This window comes from Canis aureus, chromosome 9 (assembly GCF_053574225.1).
Source record: "Canis aureus isolate CA01 chromosome 9, VMU_Caureus_v.1.0, whole genome shotgun sequence".
In the NCBI taxonomy this organism is placed as follows: Eukaryota; Metazoa; Chordata; class Mammalia; order Carnivora; family Canidae; genus Canis; species Canis aureus.
In genome coordinates this window covers 18,481,543-18,494,988 of record NC_135619.1, presented here as the reverse complement: position 1 = coordinate 18,494,988, position 13,446 = coordinate 18,481,543, and the positions used below count along the sequence as shown (strand labels likewise).

The 13,446-nt window shown below is 39.7% G+C and overlaps 1 long non-coding RNA gene across 1 annotated transcript; it reads right to left on the bottom strand.

The window, feature by feature from the left end:
* Positions 1–7,321: 7,321 nt before the first annotated feature.
* Positions 7,322–9,316, bottom strand: LOC144320057 (uncharacterized). Its single transcript, XR_013385643.1, has 3 exons — positions 9,251–9,316; positions 8,422–8,515; positions 7,322–7,691 (listed from the first exon to the last, which is right to left on the bottom strand). It is a non-coding gene; the product is annotated as an uncharacterized LOC144320057 (long non-coding RNA).
* Positions 9,317–13,446: the final 4,130 nt, after the last annotated feature.

Genomic DNA, 13,446 nt, shown 5'->3' with positions numbered 1-13,446 from the left:
TGACAGGTATGAGGTGATATCTCATCGGAGTTTTGATTTGCATTTCCCTGCTGATGAGTGATGTTGAACATCTTTTTGTGTGTCTGTTGGCCATCTGGATGTCTTCTTTGGGTAAATGTCATGAAGGAAAATCTTATAAAATCTTTGTTCAGTTTCTCAAGGTAACATCCATGTGGGGAATCCATTAACACATAGCAGAACATCTTTAAAATCACCTCCCTCAGTTTCAGCCACTCTCCAAATCCCCCTCACTATTTGCAGCTCTCAGCTCCCAATTTAGTATACTTTGAAGCCTAATTTTAAACTCTGCTGTCCCTTCCCCCTGTGTCCTGTTCCTTTTCAATGCACCTCATGTCACCTAGGTGTCACATGCCACCAGGCACAGGCCACACCAGCCTAGGCTGTTTGTTTGCCCCACGACAATCAAGACACTTTGTACAGAAATTCAAGTCTGGGGTTTGACTTGAAGAATGGTTAGATCAGGCCACAGTGGGAGTATATTCCAGCAATGGTTGGCTGGGTAAAGCTGAGTTCAAGGCTTCACCTCATTTTGCATCACGGGCCCCCACTCTGCTGCTTCTGTACTCTCCTTTCGCCACTGTGCCCTGCCCTGCCCCTGCCCCTGCCACTGCAGGAGGCCCACTTTGTGACTCTTGGTCTAAGTTCACAACTAGCTCCCCACACTGATCCCAAGAAGGAAGAGAAGAGTGTGCCAAGTGGACAACACCAGGATTGCCTTTAGGGGGCAGAGTGGAAGGAGGGAAAGAAGCAAAGAACACACACAGTGTGTTTGCCACTGTTACATGTACACTTGCAAACTTACATAAATGCCATGAAGGAAAAATATAGATTTTTGCTGTGTTTCTGCCAACATCATGCCTGTGGTAGCAAAGCCTGAGTCCTTAACCACCAGGCTAGCTGGCCTTAGTGGACAGTGTTCTGGTGGCCTGGGCCAAGGCAGGAGACTGAAGGACACTTAGGGTCTACTGTGGCCATGCCAACACCGTAAAGGGCCCTGAGAGCTGCTCCAGGAGCCTGGAAAGAGCTGTCCAAGAGTATTTGCTCTGTGGAGTGTCATGGCTCTGCTCTGTTTTAAGAAGGAAACCAGGAATGAGCTGATGGGTTTGCTCTGGCAGCAAGATGCGGAGCTTGCTTAGGAAAGGAAGACTAAGGTTTATTATGATTGGGTAAAGCCCTTAATTGCCACTTCGGAAGGAGCTTAGTTTTAAAATTCATATTCTGTAGCCAAAGAGCCTCTCCTCACACGGAAGTACTGCAGCTAATTAGTGGCTGGGCATCTTATAAGAAATAGCTATTTACTTTATTTTTAGCAAAAGCGTCTTGGGATTTTCCTGACTACTGACTTCCTTCAGTGCTCCTGGCCAACAGAGGATGTTAACAGAAATGAACAGGGTTGAACTTTACTCATGGCCAACTAGCCCCTTTCAGGGACATGTTTCATTTCTTTGGGGGCAAAAGCATGGCTTCTGTCCACAAGCCTTTTGGCAGGTTTCACAAACTCTTCCAGTCTGTCCTACCTGATGGCTCAGCTGCTGTGGCAATAGCCAGATCCCAGTGATTGGCTCCTTGGTTCTACTCCAGGGATGGTGAACCTTGGAGCTTTTCCTCCTAGGGAATAGATGTCAAGAAGGGCATAGAGCGATATAATTGCTCTGTTAACAGGATCTGGGAATGTGGGAAAGGCTCTGATGTGTACACCTACTCACTGGATGCCTTCCCTTTGTTCCTCCAGATTCATTCCCTACCCTCTTCCACCCTGCCTTGGACACCAGGAAGCTCACCTGTGTGGACCACATCAACCTGCTTCCTGGCCCTCGGGTCCTTATTGTTCAACCAATGCGGAATACCAAAAGGAGGCTGAGGAGTGTGCAAGGTAATCATTCCCTGGCCATCATCCCGTGGGGTGGCAGACCTTGTCAGGAGACCCTCTTCATACAGTTTGCTCCATTTGGATTCTAGAAGTCATGTCCTCCTGTCTTCCCTTCAGACTTGGGACAATAATGGATTACTGATTACACCAATCAGGTGTCTGATTAGCCCTAGAGTGATGTCTTGATTTGAGTGCCTCTGTTTTCTGCAAGAACCTTGGCCAAGAAAGCTATCTTCCCTTAACCATATCTTCAAGAACAAAGTTGTCTTTCCTCAGGAGCAGGTTGGAAATCATCCAGAATCAAGATCTAGCTTGCTATGTGTAGAGACATGCCGGAGGGAAGGGATGGACCCCACTTTTCACCAGTAATGTTGAGTAGGCCCAGATTCCCTTGCTCTGGCAGGACACACCTTCCTTAAACTCAGATGAGAGCCACTCTGGGACTGGACACCAAATCCTGACTTGCATACAAATGCTCCTTCCATTGTCTAAGTCCTAAGGTCTGTGAAAAGGATTTAGACATACCCCAGTGAGAAGCTAGAGTCACATGTCCTTACTTCTTTCTGCTCTTCTGTCTTCATTAAGCAAGGGTGAAAATGTACATTTGTGTAGTAATTTTTTCCTCCTATAGGACTCTCAGCTGGGCTCCCATGTGCTCCCCAGTAAATCTCCAAAAAGCAAATGTCACTTCTATGTGGCCTTCTTCCAGAAGTTTCCTCTTCACAGCAGAGAGAAAAGCTAAAAGGTGAAGGAAGGTAAAGTCTCAGACTTACACAAGGCCCTTTCATCTTCCATCCTCTTCAATGGCTTCCTGTCACTTGTCTAGTCTCTGGCAGGTTATGAGGCAATAGCAAAACATGTGGATTCTCTAAGAACTCACCTGTGTGTTTAACCCATGTTCAAATGTAGGTTTGTTCCAGGCCTGAAGGGTTTGGACTCACTGAAAAGTGTTTGATTTCAAGGGAGAAGGCTCTGGAGGGTAATGTGAGTCGACAGAACCATACTTGGAAAGCAGAGAGAAAGGATTTGCTTTGGCATTATGTGCCCTTATCTTGCTTAAGGAGTGGATTTTGATATAATGTCCTTCAACTCTGAAAATAAGTAGCCATTGTCCTTGTGAGGCTGTGACATATGGTGCCTCACATTAGTTTCCTCCAAGGTTTAAAACACTTCCTTTTTTTCTCTCATGTTATACAATAATTCTCAGAGAGAAGCACAGGATCACACTCATGACGTTTTCAAGGTATTTAAACCTCTCATATAAGTAGGAAATCCTCGTCTTTTTGGTTCAACAAAGAGAACTTTAAAGCACTTCAAAGGGGTCCCTGGGTGGCTCAGTGGGTTATGCATCTGCCTTCAGCTCAGGTCATGATCCCAGGGTCCTGAGATGGAGCCAGACGTCAGGCTCCCTGCTGGCGGTGGGGGGGGTCTGCTTCTCCCTCTGCTCCTCCCCCTCTCCCTCCTTCTTCCCCTCTCTCTGTGCTTGCTGCTGTCTCTCTCTCTTTCTCTCTCTCCTCTCTCAAATACAATCTTTAAAAAAGTACTTTGAAGAATCATGTACAGAGGACCTGAGGTGAGGTGGGAGATTCAGGGGCAAAATGAATAGAAATAGGTGAATTTAAAAATACAGGTTCTGCAAACTCTTCCAGAAAATAGGAGAGGAAAAAATACTCTACAACTCATTTTGTGAGGCCAGAATTACCTGATACCTCAACCAGAAACAGACATTACAAGAACACTACTGAACAAAATCCTCATAAATATATGTCAAATCCTCAAGAAAATATTATTAAATTGAATCCAGTAATACATAAAAAAATGATAATACATCAGAGCCAGCAATAAAATAAGATGCATCATAGGTATGCAAAATTGGTTTCTCATTTGTTCTTTTTAAGATTTTATTTATTTATTCATGAGAGACAGACAGAGAGAGAGAGAGGCAGAGAGAGAACCAGGCTCCATGCAGGGAGCCCAATGTGGGACTTGATCCCAGGTCTCCAGGATCAGGCCCTGGGCTGAAGACAGCACTAAACCGCTGAGCCACCAGGGCTGCACTGGTTTCTCATTTGAAAATCAGCGAATGTAATTTACCATATCAACAAGCTTAAAAGGGAAAATCATGAGACGCTTGGGTGGTTCAGTCAGTTAAGCATCCAACTCTTGACTTCAGCTCAGGTCATGATCTCAAGGTAGTGAGATTTGAGCTTCCTGTCAGGCTCCATACTGGGCATGGAGCCTGCTTAGGATTCTTTCTCTCCCTCTCCCCCACTCCTGCCTCCTTCTCCAAAATAATAATAATTAATTAATTAATTAATTAATTAAAAAAAGAAAAACCATACCATCATCTGAAAAGATGCAAGGAAAAAAAAGTATTTTGTAAAGTCCAAAATGCATTCATAATAGAAACTTTAAATAAACTAGCAATAGAAGGAAATATCCAAACCTAACAAAGGGCATCCACAGAAGCCTACCATTAACATCATACTTAATGGTGAAATAATGAATGCTTTATCCCTAAGGTTGGGAATAGGGCAGGGTTGTCTGCTCTTGCCATTTCTAGTCTAAGTTATACTGGCAGTCCTAGCCACTGCAGTAAGACAAATTAAATAAGAGTCGTATATTTTGTTTTTTTCCTTAGGTATGCTCTACGGCCAACATGGGGCTCAAACTCACTACTTCAAGATTAAGTTGTCTGCTCTACAGACTGACTCATCTAGGTGCCCCAATTTTTCTTTTTTTTTTTTTCTAAAGTAATCTCTACACCCAACATAGGGCTTGAACTCATGACTTCTAGAGCAAGAGGAGCACGCCCTACTGAGTGAACCAGCCAGGTGCCACTAAGAGTCATATATTTCAGAAAGGAAGAAGTCAAACTATCTTTATTGTAGAAAACATGATCATCTACATAGAAAATCCCAAGTAACTGTAACAATTATTGAACTGCCATGTGCATTCAACAAAGTCAAAGGATACAAACTCAATATAAAAAATGAATTATATTTCTATGTACTCTCCGTGAACAATTGGAAATTGACATTAAAAATACCATTTATGATAGCATCAAAATTAAGTTCTCAAAGATAAGTTTGAAAGCTATATATACGACCTGTGAGCTATATATTCCTGGAAAAAAAACAAATAGAGAAGGCCTAAATAGAGTTATACACTATATTTATGAATTGGAAGCCTCAATATTTTTAAGATATCAGTTCTTCCCCAATTTGATCAATAGTTTCAACGAATCCCAATAAAAATCCTAGAGGCTGTTCTTTTCTAGGAATTGAAAAGCAGATCCTAAAATTTATATGGAATGCCAAACATCTAGATATCCAAAACAATTTTGAAAAGGAGTAAAGGTATGGGATCCAATAATACCTGATTTCAACACTTAATGTAAAGTTACAGTAATAGAGTATGGTATTAGAGTAATAATAGACATGTACATCAAAAGAGAGCTCAGGAATAGATGCACATATATGTGGTCAATTGATTTTTGACAAAGGTACTAAGGTAATTGAAGGAAAGAAAGTATTGATTTTGTAGTAAGTGGTGCTTCTTAAAAGAACAATTGGAATAATTAGACATCTGCATGCAGGAAAAAAAAAAAAAAAAGAACCTCAACCCTTACCTTGCCTCATACACAAAAACTAATTTGAAGTGGGTCATAGCCCCAATTTTATGAACAAAAACTTTAAAGAACTTAATAAAAATGAACAAATCCCCTTTTAAAGGCACAATTAAGTAAAAGAAAAGGAAAACCACAAACTGGAGAAAATGTTTTCAAAACACATGTCTGACAAAGGACTTGTATCCTAAATATAAGGGCACTTAATAAGTCAATAATAGAAAGGCAAACCATCCAAAAAACTGGAAAAGATTTTAACATACATTTCACCAAAAGAAGACATGAATGGCAGATAAGTATATGAAAAGGCACTCAACATCATTAGTATTTAGGGAAATGCAAATTAAAATTACAGTAAGATTGACAATAGCAAATGTATACAAGAATGTGGTACAATTAGAAATCCCATCCATTGCTGATGTGAACATAGAAGGGTTTAGCCTCTTGAAAAAGAGTTCAGTAGCTTTTTGTACAATTCACATTCACTCACCATACAATCCATTGTACCTTTCCTGGGTATTTTCCTATAAATATCTGCAGGCACATGTTTACAACAGCTTTATTCATAAAAGCCACAAATCAAATGTTCATCAACTGCTGAGTAGGTAAACAAGTTTTGGTATATCTACAAATGTGAATTCCATCCACAATGGTATTCTATTCAGCAATAAAAAAAGAATGAATTATTGATATTTGCAACACCATAGATGAATTCTAAAAACATTGTGCTAAGTCAAACAAGACAGAGACAAAAGATTACATACTGTATGATTCCATTTATATGGTACTCTAGAAAAGGCAATACTTTGTATTTGCCAGGGATTAGTGGGTCAAGAGGAAGAGATTCACTGCAAAAGAGCAGGAGGAAAATTTTGGGGGGTTATAATATACTGTATCTTGCATGATAGTGGCTATGGAAATGTATACATTAATCAAAACTCATCCAACTCTACACTTTAAAAAGGTAAATTTTATTATATATAAATTACTTCTCAATAAACCTAACTTTTAAAAAATAGTTAAGTACAGGTTTCTGCTTGTTAATCAACTAAAATGTAGCCCAACTGGCTTGTCTTACAAGTTAATGAAAGCATAACCCCAGTTCCTTTCACTTTCTTCAGCCCGCTGTTGGGAATCCAGTAAAATACTTCTTTTTATTTTTTTAATTTAATTTTTATATTTTTTTAAGATTTTTTTTTTAAATTTATTCATGAGAGACACAGAGAGAGAGGGAGAGAGAGGCAGAGATACAGGCAGAGAGAGAAGCAGGCTCCATGCAGGGAGCCCGACTTGGGACTCAATCCCGGGACTCCAGGATCACACCCTGGGCCAAAGTCAGGCGCTAAACCGCTAAGCCACCCAGGCGTCCCAAATACTTATTTTTTAAATCTTGTCTGCTTTCTTCTTCTACTTCCATCTCCACCTCTGGCCTAAGCTGTAACTTACACCTCTCTCAAAGAGAAGGAATGATAAGGTTCTGCTCATTCACTTAGCTAGGCAGGACAATGACCTGTTAAATGACTGAGAAATCCCATCCACCCCCATGTTCCATCTCTATTAGAAAAATGGCTTGGGGTTTTACTGGAACATGTCATTGTGTCAGTTCAAACCCATAGAATGATAACTCTTTTAAAGAGTGAAAGAAATAGGAAAAAAGAGAAGAAAAAAGAAAAGAATGAAAGACCATAATCTTACAGAAAATAAAAAGGACTTTGGAGAATTCTAGTTTTGGGTCTGTTGCTTACTAATGTCAACTTTGAGCAATATTTTAAGCCTTTTTTTTTTTTAAAGATTTTATTCATTTATTCATGAGAGACACAGAGAGAGAGAGAGAGAGAGAGAGAGAGAGGAAGAGACACAGGCAAAAGGAGAAGCAGGCTCCCTGCAGGGGGCCCAAAGGGGACTTGATCCCATGACCCTGGGATGATGCCCCGAGCCAAAGGCAGACGCTCAACTACTGAGCCACCCAATCACCCCTACTTTAAGCCTTCTGAGCCTTGTTTTTCTTTTTTGTAAACAGGGAAATAATACTTGTCTTGAGAAGGGGTTTAAAGATTAAATGAGACTTACGTTAATATGTCGAGAATCTAACACATAGAATCTGTCAACCATCAATTATTGTTGTTGTCATTATCACTATTAATGATTTAATCAGGCTTGATAAAGAATGTTCTAAGAAGTCAAATGAAATGTATGGTTAGGCAAGAAAGGGATGAAACTGGAGTTAAGATGGATATTTCATTTTATTTATAACCAAGCCCTGTTCTATGAAAAATTTAAGATAATTTAGAAAACATGTACAAATAAAAGCATTAAAAATATACAATTTAAGGAGATAGTGACAAGGAAATTAGTAGAAAAATAGTAATATTAATACTAAGAAAAGCATATCTGAAGATCTTAATAGTTGCTATGGTGAGTTACAAATTTGGCATTGACCTGTTTTGATAATTCAATATAAAGAGGAAGATAACATTGAGCTTTAAGATTCACACTCTCCACTAGTTACCCATGTGCTAGGTGATGAGGAAGATGCATATTCTAGTCTTAATAGTTGCTCAAGTCACAAATTTGGTTTTGAATTTTTGGCTAATTCATTGTAAAAAGGAAGATAGGCTAAGTTTCAAGATTCACACTTTCCACTAGCTACCAATAAAGTAAATCATGGGGAGAAGTACCTACTTTTCTGACACCCAAGAGATGTCATAGAGAAGAAGCACAGTCATGGAGTGGATCGCTTCTCAACCATAGGCCCCTCCCCCAATAAATTCAAAAGCGAATCTCTTATAAAATCCTTCAGTGTAGGCCAAAGTACAGATCCACACTTCTACAAAAAGCATGAGATCACATGGTCTAGTATAATCCTAAGGTAAGTTTTAAAAATATTTAGAGGAGTGTCTACCTTTCTTTTTAAGCCAGCTCCTATAAATACATCTTGAAACTTTTGATAAGTGTTTCAGAGCAGGGAATTCAAAATTGTAATGTCTGGCAAGAATCTGAAAGATGAATATTTTGAATGGTTAATTAAAGGAAAAGACAATCACTGGCTAAGAGTGGATTTAAGATCCTTTGAAAATTAAGGGGTCTAATCAAAACCCACCTCTGCATGGCAGTGAGAATAGAGACAAACTATGAACAGGGTCAGAAATACTCCTAAGAAACAGTTCTGAGGCCTGCTCTGACACACTGAGGAATAGGCAATTGAGATCCAGAGTTCTAAGCTATAGCATAAGGCCATAATGATTTTAGCCTGGAAAATTTTCAAAGCAGATGTTAGCAATCACCCACCATGGGCACTGAAAAAAATCTCAATAAAATACACATAGCATTTCTAATTTTAAGCACTGTAGGTTCTGGTCAAACACTTCAAGATGAATTAGTTGCAAATCAAATTCTCAGATAGTGAGATGATTTGACCAGTGGTAGGCAATTGTTGGATATAAGCCACATGAAATGCAGAGCACATCTGCCAAGGATCATGAATTTGGTTTAGAGAAATTGATCTTTCTTTCTGGTAACACTTAGATAACAGGGTCTACAAATATTTTTTGAGACCATTTCTAATATATGCTAGAAAAATCTCTGGAAGGAGCTGGTCTGGGTCATCTTGAGAGCAGCTCAGTCAAAGAGGGCTACCTGGAGGAGTGAGGAGACCCTAACAGAGAAGCAGACTAGGAAACTAGGAGCTGAAAGGATAGTTGTCAGGCAACTTCAGTCAGAGGAGATATCACCTAAGTCGAGATGTTCAGTGTTGACTGGTCTCAAAGAATCAAGACATTCTATCCAAGAGAAATAATTAGCAGTTAGAATCTACTACACCCAGTGGGTACTAATGTTGCATAGCAACTATACCAATCCAAGTGGATGCTGTTGTATGCTGCTCAGATCCTTCTTTTAGGACCAAGACATTCATTGCCCGGCTCACAGTTGAGTCTTCCCCCAGGAAGTGCTCTTGGAAGAAGATTATGTCCTTTCCCTGGAGGCAGCCTGAACCTAACTTCCTGTATAAGCAGGGCTGGACCCGATGGTTTACCTGAAGACCATTCCAGCTTCAGAACTCCGGGTGGGGTTGCCGAGACCTCTGTGGCAACCACAGTTTACTTTCTCCCTCTGCACATGGACACAAAATGTGACGTAGAATTTTGAAGGGTCTCTCTATCTCAATGATATGCTATATGCTATAATATACATATATACATATATGTATATTTGAGATACAATAACACAGATTCCATAACATAAAACTAACCATAAGCCATTTTAATGTGTACAGTTCCATGGATTTAGTCATGATATGCAACCATGACTTCTAGCTAGTTACAAAGAATTTTCGTTACCCCAAAAGTAAACTCTGTATCCATTAAGCAGTCATTCCCTATTCCCTCTTTCTCAGCTCTTGGCAACCACAGTATGCTCTCTGTCTTTATTTTTTTTTTAAGATTTTATTTATTTATTCATGACAAACACACACAGAGAGAGAGGCAGAGACACAGACAGAGGGAGAAGCAGGCTCCGTGCAGGGAGCCTGACGTAGGACTCGATCCCGGGTCTCCAGGATCACGCCCTGGGCTGAAGGCGGCGCCAAACTGCTGGGCCACTGGGGCTGCCCACTCTGTCTTTAGAGATACTATATGTTCTGGATATTTCTTTTAAATGGAATCGTATAATATGTGACCTTTTGTGTCTAACCTTTTTCACATAGCATAATGTTTCTGAGGTTCATCTACACTGTGTCACATATCAGTATTCCATTCCTTTTATTGTATGAAAAATATTCCATTGTATGGATATTCCACATTTGTTTGTCTACTCATTGGTTGATGGACATTTGGGTTTCCACTTTTTTGCTAATGTGAATAGTAATACTGTGAACATTTGTGTACAGTATTTGTTTGAATACCTGTTTTAATTTATTTGGGAAATATATCTAGGAGTAAAATTGCTGGATCATTTAGTAATTCTATGTTTAACTTCCTGAGGAATCACTAAACTGTTTTTTCACAGTGCACCATTTACATCCTGCCAGCAATGGACAAGCTTTCCAGTTTCTCCGTATCTTCACCAATTCTTGTTATTTTCTATTTTTATTATGGCCAAAACTGTGGGTATGAGGTAGTATTTCATTGGGTTTTGATGCAAATTTTTCTAATAACATCTAATACATCTTTTCATGTAGTTTTTGGCTATTGAGGGGTGGGGAATGTCTATTCCAGTCCTCTGCCCACTTTTATTTTTAACTAAGTTATACACCCAACATGAGGCTTGAACTCACAACCCTAAGACCCTAAGACCAAGAGTCACATGCTCTACCAACTGAACTAGCCAGGTGCTCCTCCTCTGCCCATTTTTAATTTGATTGTTTGCCTTTTTGTTGTTGAACTACAGGAATTCATTTATTCCAGATAGTAGGCCTTTATCAGATATACGGTCTGTAAATATTTTCTCCCATTCTGTAGGTTGTCTTTTCACTTTCTTGATAGTGTCGTTTGATGCACAAAACTTTCATACAGTCTATTTTAAATTTTCTTTTTTGCTTGTGCTTTTGGTGTCATATCTAACAACCCATTGCTAAATCCAAGGTCATATTTTCTTCTAAGAGTTTTATAGTTTTAACTCATATTTAGGTCTTTGATCCATTTTGAGTTAATTTTTGTATGTGTTATGAAATAAGGGTCCAACATCATTCTTTTTCATGTGGATATTCCATTCTCCCAGCACCATTTGTTGAAGAGACTGGACCATGTCTACTAGAGGATGTAACGAGGCAAAATTTTGAGTATGGTTGGATGTGTTCCTAGGCTAGAAGTTCCCACATTTTCTCAGTTTATCATGCTCCAGTTTTCAGTAATTTTTTTCACAGTACTCCTAGACCAAAACAAATTAATAATTTCATGTATTATAATGAGATCAGAGGGAAACATAAGATTCTGATTGCTTCTGTCTCTCTCAGCAAAGGAAACAATATTTAGATGGAAAAGATTCAACTTACAGTAGTAGGTAAGCATGTATCAGTCAGGAGAGCCTGGATATGCTGCAGTGACAACTCTAAAAAAATCAGTAGCTTACATAACAAAGGTCTGGCTCTTACTTATGCAAAGTCCTTTACAAGGTCAATTAATTTTCTAGGCAGCTGTCCTTTGTATATGGACTCAATATTCCAGGTTACTTTGGTGTGGCAGCACTGTGACATTGACACATACATCCATGCAAGGGATGAGGACCATGGAGAACCTCACACACTCCTAAATGTTTCCATACAAAAGTGATAAACTTTATTTCACATTTCATTGGGCAAGTCACTTGGTTGTAAGGAGTAGAAGGGGTCAACTTCCTCAGCACATGGAAGAAGAGGACTTAGAATAGCAGTGAGCAGCAGTAATGCCCAGCATATGTTATCTTTATCTTCTTTCTCAGTTTTGCTACAAACTTGCATTTACCAACACTTGGGATAATTTTTTAGGTCACATACAAAAGAGATACAGTAAACAAAGGATTCTAATTCACCCCTTTACTCTCCAGTGGCAGAAACTTGTCCTTGAGCCTGTGTAGTTTGATGACTCTCCAGTCAGTCCTCCCTTGTCATCATGGTTAGGCGGGTAGAATGAAGGATGCTCCCCAGACCACATCAGGGAGAAGGCAGAAGGACCCTGGGGCAGGAAATGGATTTGAGGAGCTTAAAGGCAGAACACATGGCCAGCAACAGACAGCAGGTTCTTGCCAACAGACTAGGTGCTTTCCTATTGTCTGTTCCCTGGGGATTTAAGAGAGTTTTGCCTGGGCTAAACAATGGAAACTGCTGTGTTGCTAGGTTTCCCAGTAGCTGCTCAATGGGTAAGCAGAGAAGCCAAATTTATGGGCAGTCCCCTTAGAGTTATAATAAACATTAATAATCTTTTAACCACTGTAAGATCCTTTTATAACTATAAACAGTGAAGAACATTTGAAACTCTGCAAATCTCTCTCCAATGCTTTGTCCACTTCTTGATAAACTGGTGCCTCAAAAGCTTTGTGTAGTCCCCACTGTGTCTGATTTCACACCCTGTAGGAGCGTGGAGCCTGGAGTGGATTAGACTTTGAACAAGGCTATCGATCAAGTAAGCAGGGATCTTGAGTCTCCCTTTAGCAGTAATCCTGAAGGCCACTGCAGATCCTCTAGGTATCCTAGAACTGGTGTTTTGGAGTATTTGGGTTTCAATTTGGGTTTACCAACACTTTAATTCCTGGCATAAATTTTGATATATATCACTGCTGTTCTATCAACAGCAACAGTCCTGCTCAGAGTAAAGAAATCCCAACTGAACTGGAATGCCCTTGTCTTAAATGGAGATGTTGCCAATGTTGAGAAAGATGGAGTAAGTGAAAGGAAATTGTTTCCACTTTTCTCTAAGCTTTCCTTCATGTACGAACCACCAATTAACAGACTGGATGGATCAAAGACTGGCTACCATTCTGAGAAAATTCAGAACTGAATTATAATTCCAAATCAAGGTGGAAAATGTGGCTCCTCTGCTGACTCAGCTGGTGGACTTCTACCCAGTGGTCCCATGTTTCTTTGGCAGTTTCATAGCAGTTCTTATGTTGTCAGCGCAGTGGAGGTTTTGGTGCACACATTTCTTGGACGTGATACAAGAAAAGAGCCTAGGATTATTTTTATAAGTGTTGGTTCCATAAATTAGAACAGATAATCCTCCCTGGTGCCACTGTACAATTTACTCAAAGGAGACATATTTATGGAGCAGAGAATCCTTTAGAAAAATTGGCCCCTGCTTCCAAATAAATGATGTAGGCTTAACATCCAACAGCCAAATCCATAAACAGGAAGAGTTGGGAGAGAATTCTAGAATAAATGGTTGAATTGAATTTAATTGTATCAGAAGATGTGTATGAGCAAGAATGGAAAGAAGGAGTAACATGTTGCAGAAAAAAA